Genomic DNA, 15895 nt, shown 5'->3' with positions numbered 1-15895 from the left:
TGTAATAGTAGAGTCCACTGTTTGAAGCTTGCCAATATCCTCTAACATCAGATCAATAGAATGGGCAGCACAACCATTCCAAAATATGTTGGGGCGCTTTTGCTTTCAACAAGGTTGATGCCGCTTGATTAGCACTTGCATTATCAGTCACAACTTGAACTACATGCTTCTCACCAACCTCTTCTATGCATCTATCAACAAGCTCAAAGATGTACTTCCCATCTTTCTTCACGGCTGAACAGTCCACAGAATTAAGAAACACCACACCATGAGCACTATGAACTACAAGATTCATTACCCCTCTTCCTCTTATGCCAGTCCATGCATCTGTCATGATTGTACATCCAGTAAGCTCCCAAGTCTTCCTGTGTGCATTGAAGGACTCCTGAACTCTTTTCTTCCTCTTATTCAATATTGGGCCACCCATTTCATAAGGAGTAGGACCGTCCAAGTCCTCACCATACTGTCCAATTGACTGAAGCATGAGGTCAAAGCTGGGAAGTGTGACTGCGTTGAATGGAATGCAAGCTTCATAGAACCACTGGCAGATGTACTCACAAGCACGAGCCCTTTTTTGTTCTCTCTTCTCAGTTGTCAGCTTCCCATGGATCGTGTCAGCACCACGTTTCCTATTCCTTGCGACAACAAGCTCTTCGGGAGTTAATTCACAGTATTTGTCCATGGGGCCACTTGAAGATTTAGATTTATTTCTTGTTGATCTCGATGGCTGAAGCAGAAGTGCAGAATGGTTTAGGCCATCTTCATCACTTGTAGCTTGTTCTTCCCCCTCCGAGTGGCTCAAGTCAACTCCATTTCTGCGTCTCTCCTGCTCCATAAGCTTGGCTGCCTTTTTGTCACCCTTCTTTGTCAAGTACTGAAGGATCTCCTCTTTGACATCAGCTGGCACTTTCTCACAGTGATCCACACCAGACTTAGAAATGCATGCAAGGTGCAATTTGATTCGACTAGTGCCATTGCTGGACAAATGACCGCAGAATATGCATTTTAGACCGTTCTTCTTGCTGATGTCCGGACATGTGCAATATTTCCATGTTGGATCTTTTGATCTAGGAATAACTGTGCTCCTTCTCCCTGTGTAGCTCTTGATGATGTGCTTGACACAACACCGCCTACATTCATGAATACAACAAAGTATTTCAGAAATTTTAACTGGCTTGCAAATAAGGAACATATGATTGCAGCAAAGTATTTATTTACATTTACTAGTACCAAATCTGGAAAGTACTAACTACAAGCATTGAGACTGAGAGCAATCAGCAAGTACTTACTAGCTTACTACTAACAAAGTTAACATGGAGATGATTTAATTAGAAAGTAGAGTACTAGATAGTAGACACAACTACACAAGTCATGGACAATTTAAGATGAGCCATTTGCATTTCTGTCCCTAACTCGAACCACCTAATCAGATATACCCCTAATTCGAAAGCCTGCTCAAATTTTCCCCTCCGCCGTTAGGTGCCCTTATAGAAATGCCCTTCTGCACCGTTACCGTCCGGTCAAACAGCTTTGACCGTCCTGAAAAAAATAGCAAAAAAAATCTAAAAATCTAAATTTTTGTGAGATCGAAGATACTCATGTGCCCAAGGTGTGTGCAAATTTTCGTGCTATTTGGACATTCCAGGAGCTCGTGGCGAGAAAAAACAGTTAATCTGCACGCTTGTGAACAATAAATTTGAAATAAAATAGCAAGAAAATTTAAAAAAATATGAATTTTTTTGGCATCAAAGTGGCTTGGGTGCACAAGGTGCTTGCAAGTTTTTGTGATCAAATGACATGCGAGGAGCTCTAGCAAGAAAAAAGAAAATAGTCATTTTTCCCAAGTTTTTTCCCGAGCCAAATTTTGTTTTTTCTCCACAAGCCCCTCCAATGTCCAAACACAACAAAAATTTGCACGCAGCTTGCAGACTCGTGCCTCTTTGATGCCAAAAAAATTCATATTTTTTTAATTTTCTTGCTATTTTTTGAATTTACTGTTCACAGGCTTACATATTTATTGTTTTTCCTCTGACACGAGCTCCTGGAATGTACAAACAGCACGAAACTTTTCACGCACCTTGCAAACCTGAGTATCTTTGATCCCACAAATTTTTAGACTTTTTAGAATTTTTTTGCTATTTTTTCAGGACGGTCAAAGCCCTTTTATCTGCTTTGACCTGCTTTGACCGGACGGTAACGGCACAGAAGGGTATTTCTGTAAGTGCACCTAACGGTGGAGGGGCAAATTTGAGCAGGCTTTGAAATTAGGGGTAAATCTGAGAGTGGGCGCAAATTAGGGGCATAGATGTAAATGTCCCATTTAAGATTGACTAATTACGAATTTAGGATTGACTATTTTCAGATCAGTGTTCATCAAGCATCAAGATTGACTAATTAAGAATTTAAGATTTATGAATTGAAGCAACTCTTACTTGGCTGCTGGTTCGCCGCCGCTGAAGCTGACACCGACATCAAGTTGGAGCAAGAGGAGGCGACAACGACCCGAGCAAGAGGATTAGAGGAGGCGATGCGGCGACCCGAGGAGGCGGCAAGAGGCGGCTGGCCGTGGCTCGAGGAGACGGGCGAAGCACCGGCGGCCGCCGCTGCCACCGTTGCCTCGTTCGATTTGGGAAGGGCTCGCTCGGTAGGTTGGTTAGGGTTCGCTCGGCTGGAGGACAAGATATGCTTGGTTACTGGGCCAGAAAGGCCAAAAGTATAGTGGGCTGATGAAAAATCGTCTGAAAAAAAAACACCGTCGAGAAAATAGCGCCGATACGCGCTATAGCGCACAATCGCCGTATTTAGCGTGAATAGCGCGGTAGCGAGTTAAATCTGCATAGCGTAGCGTTTAGTTTCCAGAAACGCTATAGCGCGCTATTAGCGCCGCTATAGCGCGCTATTTTTTTTCCTTCGTTCTTAGAGTGCCGTTGATGAAGTAGCCTCCAAAATTTGTCAGTTCAAAACCCTCTTCTGAAGTGATCAAGGTGTTGCTTAGGCTGGCTCTGCATCAATCAGTTGGATGTCCCTGTCATCAACCATTAGGCCTCGTCTGGTAACCAGGGATCCCCCTGGGATACCCGTCCTTTCCCCGGGCGAGAAATCCGCATGCAATTTACACCCCGCCCGGGCGAGAAATCCGCATGCAATTTACACCCCGGATTTTTTAGGCGACCCAATTGGTAACATAGTGGAAAAGGCTTTCTTGGCCCGATCCTCCCGAAATCCCCGGGCCACTCGCCCCGACCACCGCACTCCAGGAGAATTCTCCCGGGCTCCCCTCGTCTCATTCTTGCGATCTCAGTCACCTTGGCCCTCCATTCTTCTGCTCTTCTCCCTTTGTTCTCTTCCCTCTCCTTTGGTGCCCAAATGGCAATGGGGAATTTCACATGGCAGGAGGAGGATCTCATATGAGTAGGGAAAACCCGCTCTGGATGTTTACCGCCCATGGTTTTTTTACCACAACAACCAAATTAGCCTTTATGTTTCTCAATATTCTCCTTATCTTTCTGAACCTGTTTTTACTTTGACCTTTTGCTGCTGTTGTTTGCCTTAGAGCATCTCCCAGGCGCGCCAAACTAGCGCCGTGCCGCAAAATCCCCCCTTTTAGCGCGCGCGCAACTGTGATAGCTTTTTTTGCGGGAAAAGAATTTGTATTACTCAAAAATCAAATTCTTACAATCATCATGAACAATCCTCAACACTTCCTCCGGGCCCGAACCAACCCAAGTAATAGTTCGGCCCTCAGTTCTAGCGAAACTAGCAAGTTTATCACTAGCTTTATTTTGACTACGAGGTACATGAGTAATACAAAACTTTCTAAGACTCAACAGGTGCTTGATCTCACCCACCAAAGGGGCGTAAACTGAGCGGTCCGTCTCCTCACATGAAATCATAGACACAGCATTGCTCGAATCCATCTCAACTTCAATTGGTTGGTCCGACCGCTGAATAGCAAAGGATAATCCTTCCATGCATGCGCCTAGCTCAGCTTCCAGAGCATCTCTACACGAAAACAAGGTTCTGCATGCTGAGAAAATGATCGCCCCAGCGCTATCCCGCAAGATCATCCCAGCTCCCGCTCCATCTGATTCAGCAAAGGAACCATCAGTGTTTAGTTTCACCCAGCCCTGTTTCGGAGGCTCCATGCTGTATCCTGTACCACACGCTTCACCTGTTGCACTGCACTACCATAGATAATGCTTGCTTTTCCTTTTGCTGGATCCCCACAGTCCCCAGCTCGGATCCCAATCAGTTCATCCATGTACCTTTGGAGGAAACGCGCTGACACTACCATGGGAGGGGCCAGTTTGCCATGTGTTACCTCATTGCGTATGTACCAACATCTTCAAAAAATTAGCAAAATCATGCCTCTCTAAGTATCACTCAGTTCAGCAAGCGCATTGAGGAGCCACTCCTTCCCTGAGTTTTGAAAAGATAATAGCTGGGGAATCTGCCATATGGTAGACATCTGCTCATATAAGTCCCGACCAAACTGACACCTAATAAAAGGATGGAAATTATCTTCCTCCTCCAGGCCACAAACAGGGCATGTACTACTCACCTCCAAACCAATCCTATGTTTATTCTTCCAAGTGGGCAGTGAATCAATTGACAGTCTCCATGCAAAGTTACGTACCGTAGGTTGAACGTTACACTTCCAGATATACTTTCAGCACGAACGATTACCGTCCGGCGACAAGCTAGACGCCACAGCCGTGGCCCTGTTAGCCTCCTCAAATGCTAGATTATATGCCGACTTAATCGTAAACCTGCCCAGCTTCTCGGGACCCCATGCAATAACGTCGTCCCGAGGCCTAGGGGATGCTCTAATTTTCAATATCTCCTCCACATCCGCTGGTACAAAGAATCGTTGCAGTACCTCCAAATTCCACGATCCGTTCTCATTTAGTAGTCCGGACACAAACCGAATACGACACCGACCCGGTAGCGATACTGGCTTGTAAGAGAATGGTCTCGGGATCCAGTTGTCTCTCCACACCCTAATATTGCGCCCATTCCCAACTCTCCATATCAAACCTTTCTTCAAAAGATCAAGACCATGAGATATCGCAAACCATGAAGAAGAAGCATTGCCAGAGAATACAGTGTCTACCAAATTGCCACTAGGGTAATACCTCGACTTGAGAACTTGCGCGCACAAGCTTTCAGGCTTCGTCAACAATCGCCACGCCTGCCGGGCCAGCAGTGCTTGATTGAACAACCGGAAGTCCCTGAAACCTGCACCCCCTTTGCTCTTTGGCTGTAGAAGATGATCCCAGCCTCTCCAGTGTACTTTCCTCTTTCCTTTACTAGAACCCCAATAGAAATTCCTTACCATCCGTGTCAAATCGTCACACACCGAGAAAGGTAGCTTGAAAACCCCCATGATATATGTTGGCAATGCTTGAGCTACAACTTTAATCAAGACCTCTCTTCCTGGTTGCACCAATAGGCCATCGCCCCATTGGATCAGTCGCTTTGTTAGACTAGTTTGAAGATTCTGAAATTTCCCCTTGGACATGCGCCCCTCGGGGGTTGGGAGGCCCAAATATTTTTCTTCAAACACCACTGAAGTAACACCCAGAACGTCTCGCACTTGCACTTGTGTCGCCCATGGACATGCAGCACCAAAAAATATTGAGCACTTGTTAAAATTCAAAGCTTGTCCCGTGGCACTCTCATACATGAGCAACGCTGCCTTCACATTTTCTGCTTGTTCACTAGAAGCCTCAAAAAACAGCAAGGTATCATCCGCAAATAACAAATGTGATATACCCGGAGCTCTTCTGCAAACTCTCATGGGTGTTATACTACCAGCCGCAACCTTGCTCTTTAAGATTGCTGATAATCCATCCGCAATAAACAAAAAAAGGAATGGAGATAGAGGGTCGCCTTGCCGAAGCCCACGCGACGGTGCAAATGAATCCAAGAGGGTCCCGTTTAATTTAACATGATACCTCACCGATGTGACGCAAGTCATAATCCAGTCAATCCATCGCTGAGTGAAACCCCGCTTTTGCATCACCTGCTCCAAGAAAACCCAATCCACTCTGCCATAAGCTTTTGAAAAGTCCAGCTTGTATGCACAAAAACTCTTCGTGGGATCCTTCTCCTGTTTTATGTAATGTAAACATTTGAAGGCCACAAGAGCATTATCTGTAATCATCCTGCCTGGCACAAAGGCACTCTGTTCCGGTGAAACCAGAGTGTCTAGGAGTGGCCTAAGTCGATTCACCAAACACTTCGAAATCACTTTATAAATTACATTACAGAGGCTAATGGGCCTATAGTCAGAAATCTTTGCAGGGTTGGAAATTTTAGGAATCAGAACAATGGAAGTCGAGTTTACCCCTTCTCGCATAATTCCAGTGACAAAAAAAATCCTTAACCGCTGCAATAACATCATCTCTGACAGTGCTCCAGTTCCGCTGAAAAAACCTCGCGAGAAAACCATCTGGCCCCGGTGCCTTAAGTGGACCAATTTGGAACATTGCGTCCGCTATCTCCTTATCTGAAAAGGCCGCACATAATTTAGCATTATCCTCCTCCGTCACCATTGGCTCCAAGAGATCCAGTACCGGTCCAGCATCAAGAGTTGCATCCGCTGATAATATCTCATGAAAGTAATTATTTGCAATCTCGCTCATCGCTGCAAATTCTGAGTGCATTACACCAACGCTATCAGTTAGCTGTCTGATTTTGTTTTTCCGTGCCCTCCACACAGCCTTATTCTGGAAAAACTTAGTATTCCGATCCCCCTCTTTCAACCATGAGATCCTCGATCTTTGCAATCAGATCATCTCCTCTTGGTATAATAGCACATTCATCTTATCTGTCACCCTGCCAATATCATTTTGATCTGCGTTCATATGCATAAGCTCCTCAAGTTGGGTTCTGGATTTAGCCAGTTCCCTAGTGACATCCCCAAATTTCCTACCCCAAGTGCCGAGTGAGATCATGGTCTTTGACAGGGCGTCACACAGCTGAGCAAGGTTGCGTACACCCCCTACTGCATCCCATGCTTCCTTAATCACCTCCGGCAGAGTACCATCCGTCTCCCAGAATAACTCATACCTCCTTGGTTTTGCACCCGTCGGCCCCGGGTTGGCCGAGGTCTTGAGCAAAAGTATTATATGATCTGAACACAATGAAGTAATATGAGAGACAACAGAGAAAGCAAACATATTCCTCCACATATTTGTAGCCACCGCTCGGTCAAGACGAACCCGAACATTATTTGCGGCAGCTCATTTGTTGTTGTAGGTGAAAGGCACCCCTATGAATCCGAGATCCACCAGACCACATACTTCCAAACAATCCCGAAACGCCACCATTTGAGATTTAGCTCTCGGAGTTGCCGACATGTGTTCAAAATCCCACATAGCTTCATTAAAATCACCCGGCACTAACCAAGGTAAGTCACTCACGGTTTTAAGGCTCTGTAATGTTGTCCACATAAGATGTCTATTCTCAACTCTTGGCTCTCCATATACGAAAGTGACCCTCCATTTTTCTGCATTCTGATCTACCTGTACAAGAGCATCGATATATCGTTCTGTTTTGTCAAGAATCTCCACTACATACGCCTCATGCTAGTACAAAGCCAACCCACCACTCATTCCTTCACTATCTACACCACAAAAACCCTTGAGGCCGAGACGCCCCCGAATCCTCCTCATCTTTTCTGCCTTTTGCCTAGTTTCACACAGAAAAACCAAATTGGGGGAATGCGACTGGCAAATCGTCGCGAGGTCACGAACTGTCCGGGAATTCCCCCCTCCCCGGCAGTTCCAACTTAGTATACTCATTGGGCTCGGCGGTCCTCCTGCGTGGAGGCCGCCTCATCATACATTAGTGAATCAACTCCATCCTCCTCTCCTCCTTGCTTCCTTCTCTTTACTATCGGTACCTTCCCTGGTGTTGCATTGCTTACACCACCGCTAGATGAAGCCTCCATTGCTGCTGCATATTCTATCTGCAACACTGTATTCTAAACTCTGCCTATCATGTTTGGGACCTCCTGACCTCTTACATTAATAGACCCATCTGTATTGATCAAATGTTTCTTAGCATTCTTCCCATCCTCACCTAATACAAGATTGACACCGGGAGCTACTTGCCCCGCACCCTGCTCTCTTACTGGTGCATGTCCCCGGCCACCTCTTCCACCAGTACCACCACCATGTCCTCCCCCGCCTCTCCCTCTACCACCCATAGTTCCACCGCCACGCCCCGAACCCATCCCGCTCCCTCCTCTGTCACCTCCTCCTGCACCAGTCGGTTCATTTGTCCAGTGAAGCCAATCTCCCCACTCACAAGATGCTGGTTCATGTATGCCATCACCACATTCCTCCACTACATGCCCCATACGTCCACAGAAAAAGCAAAAATCTGGGAGCTTCTCATATCTAACCGGATACTTCTTTCTCTCCTTCAAGGTGATCGGCACAAATCTCACCAAAGGTTCATCCACATTCACGAAAACTCTTACTCGAAGATGATTTGAAGGGTTTATCCTTCCTTCATTAACAACCACTGTGAAAGGTGGCTTCCCCACCTTCTTTGCGACCTTCTCCGCCAACTCTTTCTTCCTTGTGAGGCCGTCCGGGAGGCCTTTAACACGAGCCCATAGCGGATACATGTCCAGTGCATACTCCGTCACATCGGTAAAGCCATCATATTCAACAAGAATCACAGGATCCCTTCGAAACTGCCAAGGACCACCCTCCATTACCCTCTTCCAATCGCCAAGACAATGGCATTGAGCCAAGAACAGATTCGGACCCTTGATATTGAAAGTGACCCCTTGCACGCATGTCCACGCATTCCTCATCGAATTTAGCAACGCCGCATGGCTAAACGGTCTCATCGTATGAACCCTAAACAGAGCCAACCAACGCACATCCCTAATCAGATCATCCACCTCTTCAGACAGGTCTAGGTCTTCTTCTTCCTCCCCATGCAGGTTCATGCCTTCGAACGCATCTTCCAGGTTTGGATCTGGACCCAGATGGCCGAATTCCTCCTCATCTTCCTTCTCCCGATCTTCCACCCTCGCCCTCTCATCACTTCCAACATCCGCCCCATCTACCACCTCCTTCTCCTGGCCAGCCCCCGCCGCTTTAACTCCATCGAAACCGCCCTCAGACTGCGTCTCCATCAGCACCGCCTTGGATGCCCCATCGGTCCCATCAACTACTAGCTCCGCCATGCCAACCCGATCGCGAACTCCAGATTAGACGCCCGCGAGAGACGGCCCGATCGGTGTAGAAACTATGTAGACTCCGCCGTCGCCGTCGGAGGACAGGTTGGACCCTAGGGGAACCCTAGGGGGAAAAAGCCTTTCTCCGCGAGAGCGTGCCGGTTCTCCGCGAGCTGCAACCGGAATAGCTGCTCCAGCGGACGCGCGAAAACCGCGCACGCGGCATACGTAGTCCAGTGCGCGGGCCGAAACACAATTGTGCGCCGCTTATTTGCTGCGCCCGCTCCCGCGCGCTGGACTCTCGCGCGCTCGCTCGCACCTCCCACCCGCCCCCTCCAGCCGCGCCGCCGCCGCCGAGCGCGCCACCCGGCGACCGTTCCGGCGCTTCCCCGGCCTATCCCCGCTGGTATTGTATTGTTGAACTATTTGTTGTGTTTAATTGCACTATTTGTTGTATTGAACGATAAACTGTTTGTTTGAGTTGTAATAAACGAAATTGAACTATTTATTTTTGTTTGTTTTTGATTTTTTTTGCTTTTGTTTTTGAATGCATATGTTGTTTGTGCGAGTCGCGCGCGCTGCATTTTTGCACGCTGCTGGAGCGGCACGCGCGCGCTGCATTTTAGCGCGGCTGCTGGAGCCAGCGCTGCGCGCCGCGCCAAACCAGACGATGCGCGCGCGGCATACGTGTTTTTTGCGCGCGGCGTGACCGGCGCCTATTGGAGATGCTCTTAGTACGAGAGCATCTGCAGGGGATTTCAGACTGTGTACCGGTGCACTTTTCTTGCTCTTGTAGTTTATTTTCCTCAGCTTGATGTTTCCAAAATTCAGTTACCTACGTGGTTGGGCTGCAAGGATTTTGCTGCCCAAATTATCTAACTTTGTGTAACTGACATTGCAGATGTACTTGTGTGGTAAGCGTAAAAGTAAGTGGTTTGGGGGACTTAAATACTTCTATATATTTTTCTCGTGATATTTGTTATACTTACACATGAATTCTCGAAACTTGTTGGCCTGAACGTAAAATCAACATTACATTGAGTTGTCAAAGTTTTGTTGGCCTGTGCGTAGTAACAAAACCTGCTCTTCACCTGTTTTGTTTCAGTTGAGACACAAGATCTTTACAGTTTTTTTTTTAAACGGCACTTGCAGCGTACTGTCACTTGATTCGGAAAACCCTGAAATAGAAAGGTCGTTCGATTGAACACTAGGGAAAGCAAAGGAATCTCCAAAAGATTTGAGTGGTAAAAAAAAGAACACACATTAGGGAAAACAAAGGAATCTCCAAAAGATTTGAGTGGTAGAAGCTTTCTACAAAATACAATGAAAATCGTTACAAAAGAAATATTTTAATATTCATTCGCAGAAATCAAACAACCCATATAGCAAAGATTTCTGAGAGTTTCATTTCTCCATTTTTCTATTTTCTTATGAAAAGATGCGCAAAATAGAAGCAAAAAAAGGGTTGTGTTCTGCGCCGGCCGGCCCAAAATTTCGGCCGGTCGCGCGCGATCTATCCGATGCGAGCCGCGCCATTGGATCAGTTTGCCCCGAGTTTCTCCTTCCTTGCGTTGGTCCCGCATCTCGCGCAGCTCCTCGGATATGGGCCGCTACGTTCTGTCGCCTCCGGTCAATCAAATATTGCTAAGTCCTAGTATTTACTATCGCTCGGAATTAGATCATAAGGGAATTTCTATCAACACTGGGACTATAATATCAGATTGGGGGGGGGGGGGGGAGATCGGAATTAGCAATTGATAAAAAATAAAGGATATGGGCACCGCGTCGCGTGTCGCTCCATGCTAGATAGTCGTCCTACTCGCAACCACGCTCGTTGTCGTCGTCGTGGTTTGCAGCAACCCACCACCAACATCTCGCAGCCCCGTGAAGTAATGCGGGAGTTTGTGAATGGATGTAGCAAGCAAAAAACGATACGGTTGCAGCAGAAACTTCCGCCGTCGTCGCCGGTTTGTAGCTTGCCGTGCAGGGTCGTAGCATTGTCGTCTCTTGTTGTAACTCCGATGTCGGCCGATTCTAGCAAATTTCCAGTATGTTTGTAGCTCGACGTCACTTAGTTCTAGCGCGTGGTGACCGCTTCTCCAACCTCGGGCTGCCGGGTCGCATCTCCGACCATCGCTAGGTGCACCGACTGGCTTGCTGGTCGGTGCTCGCCCCTCCTTGCGCGCGGCCATGGCGTCCTCTACATGGAGCATGTGAAGAGCCCAAAAAAGCAGTGGGGGTGGGTCTGTGGCGGAAGAGGGAGGCAGGGAGAGGCTCTTGGTCAGTGGCGGGGGCGGGGCAAGGGCGTGCGATCGTGCGAGCTCAACGGGTGGTGGTGATTTGCCAGGGGAGAGAGAACAAAAAGAGGAATCTGTTAGTAGAGGGAGAGAAGATACATGATCTGAAAGAGGCGCACTAGGGACACACAATTCGCTTCCGTCGTATGCATGGGACGTGGTCTATCGAAGTTTCAGCCGGCCAGCCGGATACAAAGGACTTCCCAAAAAAAAACTCTTTTGACAACCGAGCGTTCTAAGGGTGACTTCAAGCTATTCCTCAAACTCACTCCCTCAAATGTCCACAGACATCCGGTCGGGGCAGATGCCATCCAACGCTATCCAATACAAACATAAAGTTTTGAAATAAAATAGTTCAAATTTAAACTTACATTATTTGGACACATGCTCTAATTGTCTATATGAACCGTCCACAAATGCTCCCCCACATAACACTAACGTTGTATGTAAGTTTCTCGATTGCGGATCTGATGATGCATTCATAGAAATTGCTCACATGTTGGCGCATTCTTCTCTGGAAGTTGGACATGATCCATCTGTTCTAAATCCAGAACTTGATGAACTGCCTCACTCTCATCCTCCACAATCACGTTGTGCACATACAAGCTGTCATGACCTCACATGAATGTCTCTAAATCTCATTTGTTTAGTAGGTCTGTGAGTTGGATTTTCACGTTAATAACTGCAAAATGGGTTTGGAGTACTTCAAATGTCCTCGCTGTATCCTTTTTAGCACATTCTTGTCTTGCAACAAAGTGGGATTTTTGGTTACCTAATGAATTGAAGATGGTTTGGCAAAAGTCGCCCACGAAGGATAGATACGATCACAAAAATAATATCTGTGTTGTACGCATGCCCATTAATGGTATATTTGCACGCAGGAGCTTCTCACACACAACCTTGCAAACAATGGAGACCATGCAATACATTGATGTCATTATGAGACCCTGGCATGTCGGAAAAAGAGTGTCAAGCCTTCAGATCTTGCGATGCAACCGCTTCAAAAATGATGATGGGCTTTTTGTGATGACCTGATATTGCCTTTGTTTAGCATGTGTGCATTTCTTTCATTTTTCACTGCATGCAATACATGGATCCGAGCATACATGGAAACCCTCTTACTTCTCCCATTGCCATGAGTCTTCATGTGTCTTCGACATTTGATTCTCTAAAGTACTCCAGTCCAAACACCTTGAACACTTTAGTAGCAAACCTGACCATGGGTTCGAGACATGTGCTTTCAGACATCGAGGGGGTACTCATTCCACTAGTTTGCGGTTGTGCCAACGAAAGCATCCTCATAGCAGTCGTGCACTTCTGAAGACTAGAGAACCCAACGCAGCCAATGACATCCATCTTGAGCTTGAAGTAATCATCATACGCCATGACACCTTCTATGGTGCGCAAGAACAATGGTCGCTGCACCCAGTATTGACGTCGAAAATTGCGGCCGAGTAGCACACCAGAGGAAAAGTAGTCCTCGTAGAGACTAGCATGTCACCATGCACGATGTTGATTGAACACTTGATGTCCCGGCGTTGAACCATTGAGGTTGAGAAAATGCTCCTCAACATGCTCCGTTTCATCAAGAATTGCCATCATCATCATAGTTTCAGTATCACCTTCGTCCTCATCCGATGAAGATGAATCCATAAACTCGGTGTAAAAGTACTCCTCGTCTGAATCCTTCGTGTTTGCTTCAATGTAAACAACAAAAACATCGAAAGAAATGCGCTATGGCATTTGACTGAACACTTCCATATGCAGCACACACCCTCCTCCCTTTACTAGTTCTAAGTGGGTCGACCCATGCAGTCCTTTGCCTCACCGGTTTTTCGGGCAAGTTTTCTATGTGTTTTACTTCTATTTTGTTGGTTATTTATTCCATTTTATTATTTATTTATTTTTATTTTTAAAATCATGTAACTTTTTAAACCTCATGTTTTATATATTGAGAAAGAATAATTAAATCCATGAATATTTTTTAAAATTCATTTTTATTCGCCTTTTTTCACAAAAAAATAAAAAATATCAGAAAAAATGACCTGTTTTTCCTGAGACCGATGAGCAAAAAAACCAATTAACGGCATGGGCTTAGCGAGCGAGCGGGTGATCCAGCAAAGTCGAGTGAGCAGATGGGCAACATTATTGGGCTTGGCCATGCAGTGACGTGTTGTGTGCGGTTGCGCCAAATGGCGCGTTAAGGGTGAGAGCTATTTTTAGGAAGCATCTACTATGCTCTGGGTGGTTTGAGGAAGCTTGTAGTCAGTCTTTCCATTTTCCTTGTACTTTTTGCCGGTTTTCCGTCTTTCTTCTTGGTTTCGATTTTCTATTTGGTGTTTTTTTGTCCTTTTCGTTTATGTTCCTTCTTTTTTTTCCTTTTTTATCTTTTAAATTTGTCAACATTTTAATCTGCCCACTTCAGTGTACGAATATTTTTATAAGTCATGAACGTTTTTAAGAAATTATGTGAAATTTTTTTACATTTTCATGAATATTGTTATAGGTGTGAACATATTTTGATTGCTGTGAGTTTTTTAATCGATACAGACATTTTTCTATATTTTATAAACATTTAATAAAAGTTACGTGAACAAACTTTTATATTTTTATGAACATATTTTAAGTTCTGTGAACAAAATTTTTGAATGGCAATTTTTATATGTTATTATTTTTTAGAAAAAAATTGTGTGATGCCCTTTCATGAACATTCTTTTATGTCATTAACCATTTTTGGGGCGTGTGAACACTTTTGTTAAATGGGACACTCATTTTTTTAAATGGTACAAACTTTTTTTAAATATACAAACATTTTTTCATAAAAAACTGGATGCATGAAACATTTAAAAAAATGCAAGAACACTTTTTTTGAACTACAAGAAAACTTTGTTGTACTGCAGAAATAATATTTTGAAATCACATAAAAGTAGCATGTTTTACCAAATATACATTAATTTTATGAATAGGGGTAATAAATATTTTTGTTGAACACTAAATAAGTAAAAATTAAAGATGGAAAGAAAGAGAAAAAAAGGAAAAGAACATGCGTACATTGTGCCGAACGGTGGGTCGGGCGAGAGCTAAGCGAACAGAAATTTAGGCCTGACCCATTTAAGGTGCGTGTTTTCTTTTTGGAGGGGTTTTAAGGTGCATGGTAGGCGAGCGTGTCATACGTCTCGAACAAGCGGGGTTTGCTAAAAAAACTTGGTGTTTATTCTTATTGCGAATTAGCTACAATTTTTTTATCGTGCACAAAATTACAATGTAATACTTCAGATCATAGATACACAAACATTACAAAATTCTTTTAGAACAATCCCACAAGGGTTGGGGATTGTTCCCTCAAAACACAATTTTGAGACCTTTTTTGCATTTGCAATCAAGTTGAATGTTCAGTGGCCCAGGTTTGGGATGGTGATAATCTTAAGTTAACTTTTAGAAGATGTGTAGACAATGCGGGTTTTGAATGCTGGATTCAGTTGGTAGATCTGGTCAAAAGCTCTCATTTGAGTGATGAAGCTGACTCTCCTATTTGGACTTTGGAGGCGAATGGAGTGTATTCGGCGAAATCTTTTTATAAACAAATCAACTTTTGGGATGTGGTCTCTGATATTGGTGACAAGCCTTGGAAAGTCCTTTGACCTCAAAGAATACATGTGTTTCTTTGGCTAGGTGCTTATAACAAGATTCTTACCCGTGATAATTTGGCTAAGAGAAGACTTGTAGAAGATTTAACTTGTGTGTTTTACTCTGAAAACGAATATGTGCAACACTTGTTATTTGATTGTGTGGTTGCAAAACAGGTTTGTGATTTTGTCTCTAAAGCTTTCGATTATCCTTACATCAACAATTTCAATGATGTGTGCGCCTTGTGGCGAATGCATAAAAGGAAACCCGTGTTTAATTTGACAGTGGCTGCATCCTTATAGAGCATTTGGAAATTAAGAAATGATTTATGCTTTCAGGCCGTATCTGGAGAAGTGTCAAATGTGTTCTTGCGAAGCTAAGCTCCCATCTACAGCAATCGAAAGTTCTCTGCGACGAAGCTCAGGCAACGCTTTTGCAACGGTGCATTCTCCTCTGGAAAATGTCACGGAGAACTTCCACGGATCGCCTGGAGATGATCGTGAAGGCCGAGAAGTTGAAGGCGTGCCAGAGGTTCTGTTAGATTCCTATGGTGTTCTTGTATTTCTGGGCCTGTAATAAAATAAGTAGCTCTAATACTTTGGTTTGAGAGAACTGTGCTCTCTGGATCCTATCTTTTAATTAGCTAGGGTGGCGTCACACCGATGGGTGCTATTTATGGGTGTTGAACAACTCTGGTTTCTGATTTCGCTTCATTAATAAAATGGGGCGGGGGAAACCCCTTTCATTCATAAAAAAAGATTACAAAATA

This window comes from Triticum aestivum, chromosome 3A (genome assembly GCF_018294505.1).
Source record: "Triticum aestivum cultivar Chinese Spring chromosome 3A, IWGSC CS RefSeq v2.1, whole genome shotgun sequence".
Lineage (NCBI taxonomy): Eukaryota > Viridiplantae > Streptophyta > Magnoliopsida > Poales > Poaceae > Triticum > Triticum aestivum.
This window is presented reverse-complemented; position numbering follows the sequence as displayed.